Below are 12,396 nucleotides of genomic sequence, written 5' to 3' on the forward strand. Positions count from 1 at the left end.
GTTATTATGGGATAAAAGGAGAGAGCTGAAAGGTGCTCATGGCAAATTTGAGTCGCTGTGGAAGGGGCCTTATGTGATTCATGAGGTAAAGGGACCCAATTCTTTTAAATTTGCTTACCAGGATGGTTTTGAACTACCCCTATCTTATAATGGGCAGGACTTAAAATTATATCAGTTGTAAACAGGCATCCCCTATCAGTTTGTACATACATTTTTGTTGTGTTAGTCTAGGTGTGTCGGTTTTTGTTGTGAGTTGAACCTTGGAGTAAATTGTTTTGCGAAACCAGAGATTTTGAGATTCATTGCTTGGTACTTTACAAGTTCCAGTCCCCATGCAAAGCCACTGTTGGGCCCATAGAGAAATTTATATTCCATATGTGTCCTTGTTTGAAGTAATGGCCATCTAATTTGTTGGTCAAGTCATTTCCTTAACCTTCCTCATGTAACTCGGCCATTGTTATGTCATTTAAGTTTCACTGTGTTGAACTTGAACCTTGAACTTGAACCTTTTGGTTCAAGGTTCAAAGTTCAACGGGCGTTGTTTCGAATGTCTTGTTCAAGGTTCAAGGTTCTAGATTTGTCATGTTAATGTTGTGTCGCAATTGTTTTGCAAAGTTCAGAGTTTGATGTATAGGCTTCTTGGAAGACATGTGACTTGCCACGAGGTGACGACGTGGACTTTTAGGATATGATAAACGGCCGCAGAGGGGAGGAATATTCTTTCTTCAATGATTGAACTCATCTTCCCTTGTAAGCTCTTTACCGGAACTAAGTAACATGACATTAGTTCAACTAGATTTAGATATTTTTCTAGAAAGAGTAAGGAACCCAGCCACAAATCCTATGATGAGAGATATCGTACAGAGCGGATTATTAGAAGCAACCACATTTTCCACATCTGCTCCTTGCCCTAAATTAGTTTTAGAATGTATGAATCATTATGACAAGGGTAATAGATGCATAAGGAAAAACAATGGTGAGGTTTTGTTATCCATTGATAGACAAATAGTAATGGCAGCCATGGGTATCCCACACTAGGAACCCTATGAAGATTGGACGATTGGGAAAACCTATGGAATTTTCTCTGAGAAAAAGCAGTATTATAGAACTATTATTGCATGAAATTGGCTTCTAAGATTCCAAAAAGGAGGCTCAAGGCTGTCGAGACCTCTAAACTATGAGCATTTAATTCCCGCAATTCAAGACTTGGTAATATTGTTAAGCAGAGTAAAGGGTAATTCCCACTCTTTCTTTTGGGAGGACTGGATGTATTTCTTCATCCAGGTCATTTTGGATAAAAATCAGTTCATCGACTAGGGAATTGTTATCGTGGACAGGTTACATGAAGGTTTGAGTAATTATCTTGGAATGCCTAACTTTTATATGTCTTCCTACCTATTATATATGCTTGCCTGTGTGAGAGTATGGTCTAGATTGTCCCATGCAAAATGGGTTCAAGGCATAAGAATTTATGAGTATCATCCTAATTTGACTTCAAAAGGGCATGTTGATGATTATCTCCCTTGGAATGATATTATTGCTGGGAGGTTGACGTTTGAATTACAAGGTAACTTGCATAGAAGGATGTCTGCAAAAGCTGTTAACTTGTTGACATCTATGACAGTTTCTTTACACATTTTAGTCACTTCACTTACCTAAGGGTTGGAGGATTTAAAGGTGAACCCTTTAGGCTACCCAGGTATGTTTCAGACTCCTGTATTTTGATCAAAATTTCCAGACAACTTGCCTATGTTGCAAAGGATTATAGTGAGGACTCCGACACAAGTGAGATTTTTCCCATTGATTTAGGCCATTACAGCTACAGGTCTGTCTCTGATGCGCCGAATCTTGAGCTAGAATTTAAGAGGTTTCATTTAAAGACCTTTGTGAAAAGAGATAATTTTTAATAGTAAAAGTTTCATTGCTCAATATGTGAAGAAGATGGTGCCTAATCAACATGTTCCTCAGTTGGAGGATTATTGGGAGGGTTGCCAGGATGAATTTAAAGTAAGGAAAAGGAGTTGGTCTAGGTTAACCTTGAAACAAATTCATGGCATGAAATTGCCATTAGATACTTTAGGTGTCACCATTGATGATGAAGATATACTTGATTCTGAGTTTATGGAGCGGGTACATAAGGAACCTCTTCCAGAGGTGTATTGGAGCAAAAAGATGGAGGATAGTATTCAGACAGGCACCTTCAATGTAATTTGTAGGACAAAAAATTGGCTTAGGAGTTGCCAATTTAATCCGACACAAGCAACCAATTCAAGAAGCAAAAGCGGGAAGAGGAATACCTCAAGAAAAACTACTATTTTAACTAACACTCCCATTTCTATTGCAGGAAAAAGGCAGGCAAAGATTAAAGAAGAGAAAATTGACACTGAGGTTGAACTTTCTATTGGGGGTCGGGTTACCAGATCAAGGTCCAAGAAGAGTTTTCACTTGTCAGCTCCTCACCTCATTCTTGATTTGGACGTAGAGGAAACACTGTGCAATATGGCATCCCCTGTTTCTGATGCAGACAAGGTTTCAACTAGCGTAGATACTACCTTCCAGGATTCAGGGACACTTGATATCTAGTCTCATGTAGACAGTGCCACATCGCCACCCTCAACAAGATCTCCACCCATACCATCTAAGGAACTGACTCTGGCACCCAAGTGGTTGAGTGAATCAATTAACCGGAAAAGGAACGTGGTCCCTATTTCGGTATCAATGGAGGATGTTGTGAGTAAATGTCTGGGAAATTCTACAAAGCCCAAAAAGCTAAAAATGGAGGCTATGATTGGTTTCGATAAAAATACGAAGCATTGGACTGCAGACATTGCTAAACCCGCGGTCGACAAAGATGATGTTACTATTTTAGAAGCAGACTATGTTATTGAACAAGTTGATTTGCGGGTCAGAACCAGAGCCGTGGATGTGAAACACTTGGAGACTTCAACCAAACGAATTATGTCTCATACTTGGAAGGACAAAAGAGACAAGGCTGAGTTAAAGCAGAATTTAATGCAAATGGCTCATTATATTCATGCACTGCAGAACAACCCATTACCGTTGTCCCAAAGTTCAGGGCCATTTACCCCGAAATCACCTGGTAATCAGAAATTCTTTGATGAAGTTCAACGAAACGGGATGATCACTGAGGTCTTCTCAGAATGGCTCACCTCGATCATGCACCAAGGGACCAATTACATAACGGATTTTGTCCAAATTTTTAAAGATCCTAATGCAGTCACCAAAGAATTGGATTCTGATTTAATCTCGTGGCAAAAAGAGAAGGCTAAATGGGCAATGATTTCAAAACATATGCACGACATTCAGCGTTATGGCCTAATGAATTTTCTTGTTGAAAGGCAAGTGCCAGGGTTAAATGAAGAAGTAATGTTTATTTGCAAAGAGAGCATTGAGTGGCGTAATCAGATTATTGAACAGGGCCATAGTGAATCAGCCAGTTTGCTTGGTGAATTAACAGCCTTAAGGATGACCATGCAGAAGGATCTTTGATGCATGGATGTCAAATTGCTTAAAGAAGACAACCAAACTCTGGAAGATACTGCAGAGATGATTAACTAGTGTAGCAGCCACATTAAACAAATCAAGGTGGAAAAATCCTTGGCCGTGGGAGATTTTACGAGGATTTCCAAAGTAGAATCAATGCTCATAGTTTGTCTTGATCACCTCGACTCGCACAGGGACAAAGTGCAGATGGTAAAGAGAAAGAAGGAGCCTTGAAAGCAGAGAGTAATTCACATCAGTTTGTCACATGTAATTGTAATTCATGAATTTTCGAAGGTGCATCGAGAGTGGAGTGCGGCAAAGGCGGTAATGGTGTCCGTCCAAAACACCAACCCGAGTGATCACACCGAGATGGAGCAGATGGCATGACTAGCACTGTTGGCAGTTGTTTGCCAGCGATTCGAGTCCATTTAAATTTCGGTTATGTAGGTAGGGTGGTTTTCTATTAACTCATTCAAGTTAATTTTACTTTGGTTTAAAAACTATTGGTTTGGCGACCTATATATATGTTTTGCATTGACTTTGTTTGGGTTCACTACGTTTTTGAAAAGACTATCTTTAAAATTGGCTAAACACTTTGTGTATGTAGAAAGTGGATGATCATCAATGAATGAAAATCTTGTTAACAGTTATCTTCGATTTCAAATCTATGTGTTTAATATTTGAAGTTTGGTTTTTGTGAAAATCTGTTTCAAAGAAGGGGTTGTTATACTTTCTATATGTGCAGAAAACTATTGGCAAATTTCATCTTTAAGAGATTTTCATTTTGTTTTAGTGTACATGTGAAGTCTGTTGGCTTTATGTAAAGAGTTATATATGAATCAGTGCATGCATTCATTTTGTAATGACTGGTGGATGCAATTACCTTTTAGTGCTTTCTCGTGAAAAGCATTCTATTGATTGTGTGTAATTTGGAGTTGATTGAATATTTATTAGAGGGAGTTGTACCTTAATTCAGAGGTTAATCAATATAATTATTTTCCAACTATTTGGTAGAAAGTTTGTCTTTCTTTCCTCGACCCATAATGCATAAAGATTAAACAAATAAAGGGAGACAAATCTGTTTACCAACAAGATGATGTAGATGCATGAAAAGAAGGTTCAGATTTTGTAACTCTAGAAGGACCAAATTCCTCAATCTCAAAAGTAGATAACTTCCCAACCACGGTATCCCTATTAACAGAGGTGTTTGCCATTGTTCTCAACTCATTAATTGTAGTAGCCTTCATATTATAAGCCACTGGAAAAGCTCTCAATACTTTAGAAACTATTTCATCTTCACTTAGAGATGCACCACAACACTGAATTCCCAAAACAATTTCATTAACTCTCTCCAAAAAAACAATAATCATTTCATCTTCTTCCATCTTTAGGTTCTCATATCTCACCCGGTAACCATCAATTTAGCAATTTTAACAATAGGGTCACCTTCATTCAGAGTCTCCAATTTATCCCATATAGCTTTTGTAGCTGATTTGTCAGTTAGTCCCATAACTTGCTAATCAGAAAGTACACACAAAAGAGCTTCTCTAGCTCTACAATCATTTTTAATATCCTTATCCAAGGCTGCCAGAGGAGGATTGCCAGATTTCGGATTATGAGATGTATATCCTTTCTCAATGATCTCCCAAATCTCCTAACCAGGACATCTCAGATGAGACTTAATCTGAATCTTCCATACTTTGTAATTTGTTCCATCAAGCCTAGAAATTTCTCTATGAAAAGCAACTGTAGATGAACTTGAACTATTAGATGTCATAGGATCCTCCCCGAGCAGTTAAGCTTCTGTAGAGAGGACCAAGATCTGATACCAATTGTAAGACAACTCAGATAACCGGTGGACAACTAAGAGGTGGGGGTGATCAGTTGTCAACAGATTATTGAACTTTAAGCATTAAAACCTTATTATCGGGATATGCAAATCAAATACCGGAATAACAGATATAACAGTTAAGCACAAATATAAACCATAGAACATTTACCAACCATCAACAAAAGATAACACCAATATTTGTATATGGAAAACCCGGTAAAGGGAAAAACCATGGTGGGAAGCCTACCCACAGTTAGATAATAATACTTCTGCAGTAAGTATGTGATTACAAAAAGAGGGTGTTGCACATGCAGGAAGGTCAACAGCATAGAGCGCACTGCTCATCACTAAAGGAGCCTCACTGACTAAAAAATAAATCTAGACTACAATCCGAAAAGAAGAGTGAACTGCAAGAATAACATCTCCTATGTCTGAGTACAATTTCGATTAAGCTCAATACTGGAGGTCTTACACCTCTTTCACCAACCCAATTCGATCACCTATGATCGACCAAAACCTTTGCATATGATTACAACCTTATTCGCAAATAGATAATCCTATATCCCAAAAACCCACGATCTACAAATAGATCTTACATCATATTTATACCAGCCCGGGACCTAAACAATTAGGTTGGCCACCTAAAAGATAATACAATAAATTCAAAACATAAGCTCGCAATCCAGTGATCAACCAAATCGGCCTAAGATTGAACAACATAATCCAATCAATAGATCCAACCGATAATGCATCGGGACCATCCACCAGCACATTACATAAACCGGTCCATAACCTAGCAGAATAAGATAGCATTAGGTCCGATCCTAAATGAAACACCACCAATCAATAGGAACACAAACAAGATAACCAACAACATCTCGAAAGCCATCTAGAAGCGGCATCAACACCACTTATCAAGTGAATCAAAAGATATTCAACAAAGCTCTATGGGTAAAACCCTTACCAGTGACCAAAAGGCTTACTAGAACAAATGATAGCTCTCGACTTATCAAATCCCGAACCAACTGATCGTGATACACATCTGAATAGCATGAATGACGGATCCAAACCAATTCCACAAACCGAAGCATACCAGATCAGTATCATAATCCAACCGCTCTACCGGAACCCACTAGAAACCGGTAAACAACCAAAACAATCGATGTTGCAATCAATGACAAAATATTAATGCAACACATAATCAATTCCTCCAATAGCCAACAGTATACGCTATCCTAATTTTTCTTCTTCGAACTGAATTTAGTTCTATTTATAATTCTTTAAATGATTAAAAAAGAAAAATGAAAGAATATAATTAAGTAAACCTAGAGCTAGGGGATTGGTAGAGTAGCCTTCGACATGGTAGTTGTATTATGTGTCCCTCCCACAACTATTTAAACAACTTGTCTTCTCACTTAAGTTGCATTTAAAACACACGGAAGGAACCAAAACAATTTTAGACCCAAAGCAAATCTTGTTTGCATGCAAAATTATAAGAAAAGCATGAAAATGGAGTAGAATCACATACTGCGATCAATGGAAAATGACATTTATTTGTTTTTCCTTTTTCCCATGGAGAACCATCGACGTGTTGCTACACATGGCAATAAATATAAATGATGAGTTTACGCCTATTATGATACATGCACGTTAGCACATTATGTAGTTGACTTGGTCTCAAAAATTTAATAAAATGTACATGAGAGATGTCAATAGACGTCATAATGGAACAACTAGATGCATCTGCATTTTAGTTTCCAAAAACCTCCGTGTCAAAGAGTAATGTGTCAAAACAATGGGAAGTTATGAGGGGAAAATGACGAAAATGATGACAGAGTCTAGTTTACTGTATCAGCAGTATTCAGAAACATCATTCTCCATTGTGGCAATTTTTCACATCACATATAGAGCACTAACTTTATTTCTTAAGAATGTAGAAATCTTGAGAACACAAAACAAATCCCATCAAAGTAAATCAGAAATAAAAAAAACTTTTAAAAGAAATGTTATTTCCAAGTCATTTGGGACAAGAGCAGAGATGATTGGGATAGAAAAAGCTATGTGGCACCGCCTCAAATATCAAGCTAAGGTTAGTAATTTAAGAAAGGCAATTTAATAGTTTATATTAATTATAAATAAAATTTAAAATTATTTGGAAGATTTATATAAAATGATTGTTGATTATATTCTATTATTCAAAATAATATAGTTGTATAAGATTATAAAATTTAATGTAATTCAAATATGTTTAATGTTTCTAAATGATAGAAGATGAAGATTATTACAGCGCATCTTATTTTTGATTTTGTTGATCACATCACACTTTTTTTAATTATGTATAGACATAATCATAATGATTCTGTTTACCATATCTTTGTTAATGTTGGTAACATCATGCCTCGTCCAACTAAAAAAGTTATAATGAATCCTATAATCATGACCATTTCTCACCATTGTGGATGGTCCACTTTCCCTTCAAGAACAATGTCCTACTCCAAGCAGGGTATGATTATACATAACTCTGCCATCAGTAATGAATATTCCATCTAAATCATTTATATTAATCCCTTACATAATAGTGCAAGATCAGTTGGCTTCTGAAAAGAAATGTTAAAATCCAAATCAATTGATCTAACCTTCACCGATTATGGATGATACCAGGTGTGTGAAAAGAATGATTTAGCGTGGAAATTTGGAAGGCCGTACGTGCAAAAGCTCTCACACTGAAAGTTCAGATGGCCTGAAAGTGAAGAGAGAATCGCAAAATTTAAGAGTCAAACTGATAATCTGTCATCCATCTTCGCAGCAGCAGCAGCCGGAGATGTCAGTTGATTGTATTTGACAATCCTTTCGAATTTTAATTAATAATCATTTTAAGAAGGTACATCCAGCTTGCAGAATAGACAATGGTGATTAGATATAACCTGTATTTTCCTTAATAAGGTTGTCAAATTTTCTCCAATTACAGGTGTTGTTTGTGCCGAAGAATTTGTCTCCGTGTGGTTTGCAATGTAAAGCGAGTAATAACAGATAATCGGCTATATCTAAATACAGAAAACATCGATCACAACGTACCTCTTATGATAATGGAAGCTAAAGGCCAGTCTGTATGCACATAAAACTAAACATTATATTCACAATAGAAGGTACCTAGATGATTTCACATGGATTGGCCTACATACATAAGCCAAAAGAGAAACTGTATCGTGACATTATTTGACTGAGATGGAAATGGGTAATGTGTATGTACAGTTGGCGTGTAGTCCAGTTTGAGTTGAAATAAGCTCATCATCCATGACCGTGTTGAGTGGGGTTGGTGTTCTTTTGCTCTTTTTGAAGTTTGTGACTCTATTTATACTCGTTATATACAAATGTATGTAACTGGCTAGGTAGAAAACCACGTGCATATCCACCATTCTTGAAACCCTTCGAACCGCATTATTAAGTAGAAGCATCAAGTAACATATTTTCATTAACAAATACTATGTCTACACATTTTCTATTATGTATCTTGCACATCTTCAACCTTATAAATTTAGATATAGGGTTTGACTGAAAGAATGAAGTTCCATATTTCAACTCTGTTATAACAAATCCCTAAAGTAATTTCTCAATGCTACATTACTTGTCTTGGAACTATATGCATATAGTGCGAGGAAGATTAGAGGAACATAGATGTAGAGGATGGGATTAAACATATAAGAACTGATCATACAAGTAAGACTAATTGGTGGAGATGACTTGTTCCTAGAAATTTGTTGTTTTCAATTATCCTTCTTGTTTCCCTTTTCACATTTTCAATCTTAGCTATTTAATTATTTTAGGATTCAGTTGATGTGTAATTAGTTGATCATTTGAATTAGACTCGTAAATTAATTTTTGGATGTGATTTAATTTTTACATTAATTTTTTTGAAACCATTTGATTTTACACTTCATATGGTTTATCTCTAAGCCATCCTTCTTCTTCGTTCATTATTATATAATTATTCATTCACTATATATTATTTAAATGCATTATAGAAAAAAATAATGCAAGGTTTTTAAGGAAGTTTTTTTTGTGCTTGACAAAAAAATGATGGTAACTTGTTTAAAGTGATTTACTCATTTTCATACTCAAACTTATGGGAACATGCAAGTGATGAATTGAAGACTTCTAAAAATTTTGAGAGGATATAATTATAAACATCCAAAGGTATGGGATAAATATTTGACATAAACAAATTATTCATAGAAACTGATAGTTTGTAATTTGACCATCTTGTCACCACTTGACTTGCGTATTGGGATCCTATTGCATAGTCCTCTAGATGTTTCCCTTTACATAAGAATGTAAAGAAAAAATTGTATCTAATTTTTGAAAAGGTAATATTTTAATTCAAATATTTTTCACATTAATCTCTATGTTCAAGAGAAACTAAAGTAGTCATACTCTATTAGGATAACCCATGGACAACTGAGAGGGGGGGTGAATTAGTTGTCAACATATTATAAAATTTTAAGCACACAAAAACCTTTTATCAGAATGTATAAACCAAATACCAGAATAGAAGATATAAGATTTAAGCACAAACATAAATCACAGAACAATTACCAACCATCCATAATACATAACACCATGATTTGTACGTGAAAAACTCGGTAAAGGGAAAAACCACAGTGGGAAGCCTACCCATAGTCAGATAATACTTCTGCAATTAGTACGTGATTACAATAAGAGGGGCATGCACATGCAGGAAATCCAACAGCCTAAAGCACACTACTCATCACAAAAGGAGCCTCATTGACTACAAAGAAATCCAGATTACAATCTGGAAAGATAAATGAACTGCAAGAATAGCATCTCCTATGCTCGATTACAGTTTCAGTTAAGCTCAATACCAGAGGTCTTAAACCTCTTCCACAAACCCAATTCAATCACCTATGATCGACCAAAACCTTTGCATATGATTACAACTTTATTCGTACACAGATAATCCTATAACTTTTTCCTACCACATATTATCTACAAAGAGATCTTACAATATATTTATACCAACCCGGGACCTAAACAATTAGGTCGGCCACCTAAAAGATAATACAATAGATCTCTTACATAATCCTACAAACCAATGATAAACCAAGTTGGACTAAGACTGAAACAACATATACCAAACAATAAATCCAACCGGTGATGCATTGGGAGGATCAACCAACATGTTACATAAATCGGTCCATAACCTAGCAAAATAACCACCAGACCTAAAATAGGTGGCCATAAGACAAATGAAACACCACGAACAATTGGAACATGAAACTAATAAGCATCAGCATCCTAATAACTTTCTAGAAGATGCACCAACACCACTTATCGAATTCATCAAAAGATCTTCAATAAAGCATTGTCGGTAAAACCCTTACCAGTAACCAAAAGGCTTACTAGAACATATGATAGCATCTGGATCATCAAATCTTGAACCAACTTAATGCGATGCATATCAAGAACACATGAACAACCAATCCAAACCAATTCCAACAATCGGACCAAACCCAGAGACAAATCTCCAGATCATCATGATAATCCAACCACTCTATTGGAAGCCAGTAGACAACAAAACAAGTAGTGTTGACATCAAAGACAAACATCAATGCAACACATAATCATTTCCTCCAAATTTCCAACAATCTCCCCCTTTGACATTGATGGCAACACTAGATATGAAAAACATCTAGGTGCCAAGAAGTGCCAAACAAGTCTCTCCGAAAGGAAGACATCCAACAATCTCCCCAAAATGATATGACGATGAAGTTCTGAACCAACAGACCAAGCTCCCTTGTCATTGATATCCCTATTAAGCTCTGTTTTTCACATAAATATCTCTCCCCATTTGACATCAATGCCATAAATATTACATAAACATCAAAGAAAAATCATAAAACCTCTGAACCACATAGCTGACTACTCCCCCTGAGTAGTAGCACCACCACATTAATCTGGAAATGAATAATAGTTTTGATAATGCATGTCAAACTAATGCCAATCAACATCACTCAAGTCTCTACTAGAGGAGCAAAAACTCCCAATTTGTCTCTGAAGTACTCAAATGATTCCTTAGGTAAAGGTTTAGTGAAGACATCTGCAATCTGTTCTTTAGTGTTCACATAAACTAATCTGACTTCATTCTTCCACTTTCTCCTTCAAAAAATTATACTTGATAGAAATGTGCTTGGTCTTAGAATGAAATACTAGATTCTTTGCTATGTCAATAGCAGCAGAGTTATCACAGTGAATAACTACCGATTCATTGCAATCTACCCTTATATCCTTCAACATTTGCTTCATCCATAGAACTTGTGTACAATTAGTAGCAACAACAGCATACTTAGCTTCAGCAGTAGATAAAGAAGTACATGACTATTTCTTGTTGATCCATGAAACAAGTTTCTTTCCAAAAATGAAAGCTCCACTGGATGTGCTCTTTCAGTCATCAACATCTCCAACCCAGTCAACATCTGTATATGCACATAGTGTAAAGTCATCATTTTTAGGATACCACAAACCATACTCAGTTGCTCCTTGCAAATACTTGAAAAATCTTTTTCACCGCACTCTCATGATTCTCTCTAGGATCACTCTGATATCTTGATACAATACAAATTGTATTCCTTATATCCGGTCTAGTCTAAATCAAATATAACAAACCTCTAGTCATAGATTTATACCTTGTAGGATTTATCAGAGTTGATGCATCATTCTTTATCAATTTCTCACTTGTAACCATAGGGGTACCAACCGGTTTGAAATTTTCCATACCAAATTTCTTTGACAACTCTCTATCATACTTAGTTTGACAGATGAAAATACCTTTATCATTCTGAGAAATTTGCAAACCTAAGAAAAATTTCATCTAGTCCCCAATCATAGACATCTCAAACTCATTCTTCATATTTTTTAGAGAATTCCATATATAACTTATCCTCACCTCCAAGAATGATATCATCAACAAATACTTCAATAATTAATATGTCATCATCAGTGATCTTATAATATAAGTTACTGTCAGCATTACCTTTAGTGACACC

The sequence above is a fragment of the Cryptomeria japonica genome, chromosome 2, assembly GCF_030272615.1.
Source record: "Cryptomeria japonica chromosome 2, Sugi_1.0, whole genome shotgun sequence".
NCBI lineage: Eukaryota > Viridiplantae > Streptophyta > Pinopsida > Cupressales > Cupressaceae > Cryptomeria > Cryptomeria japonica.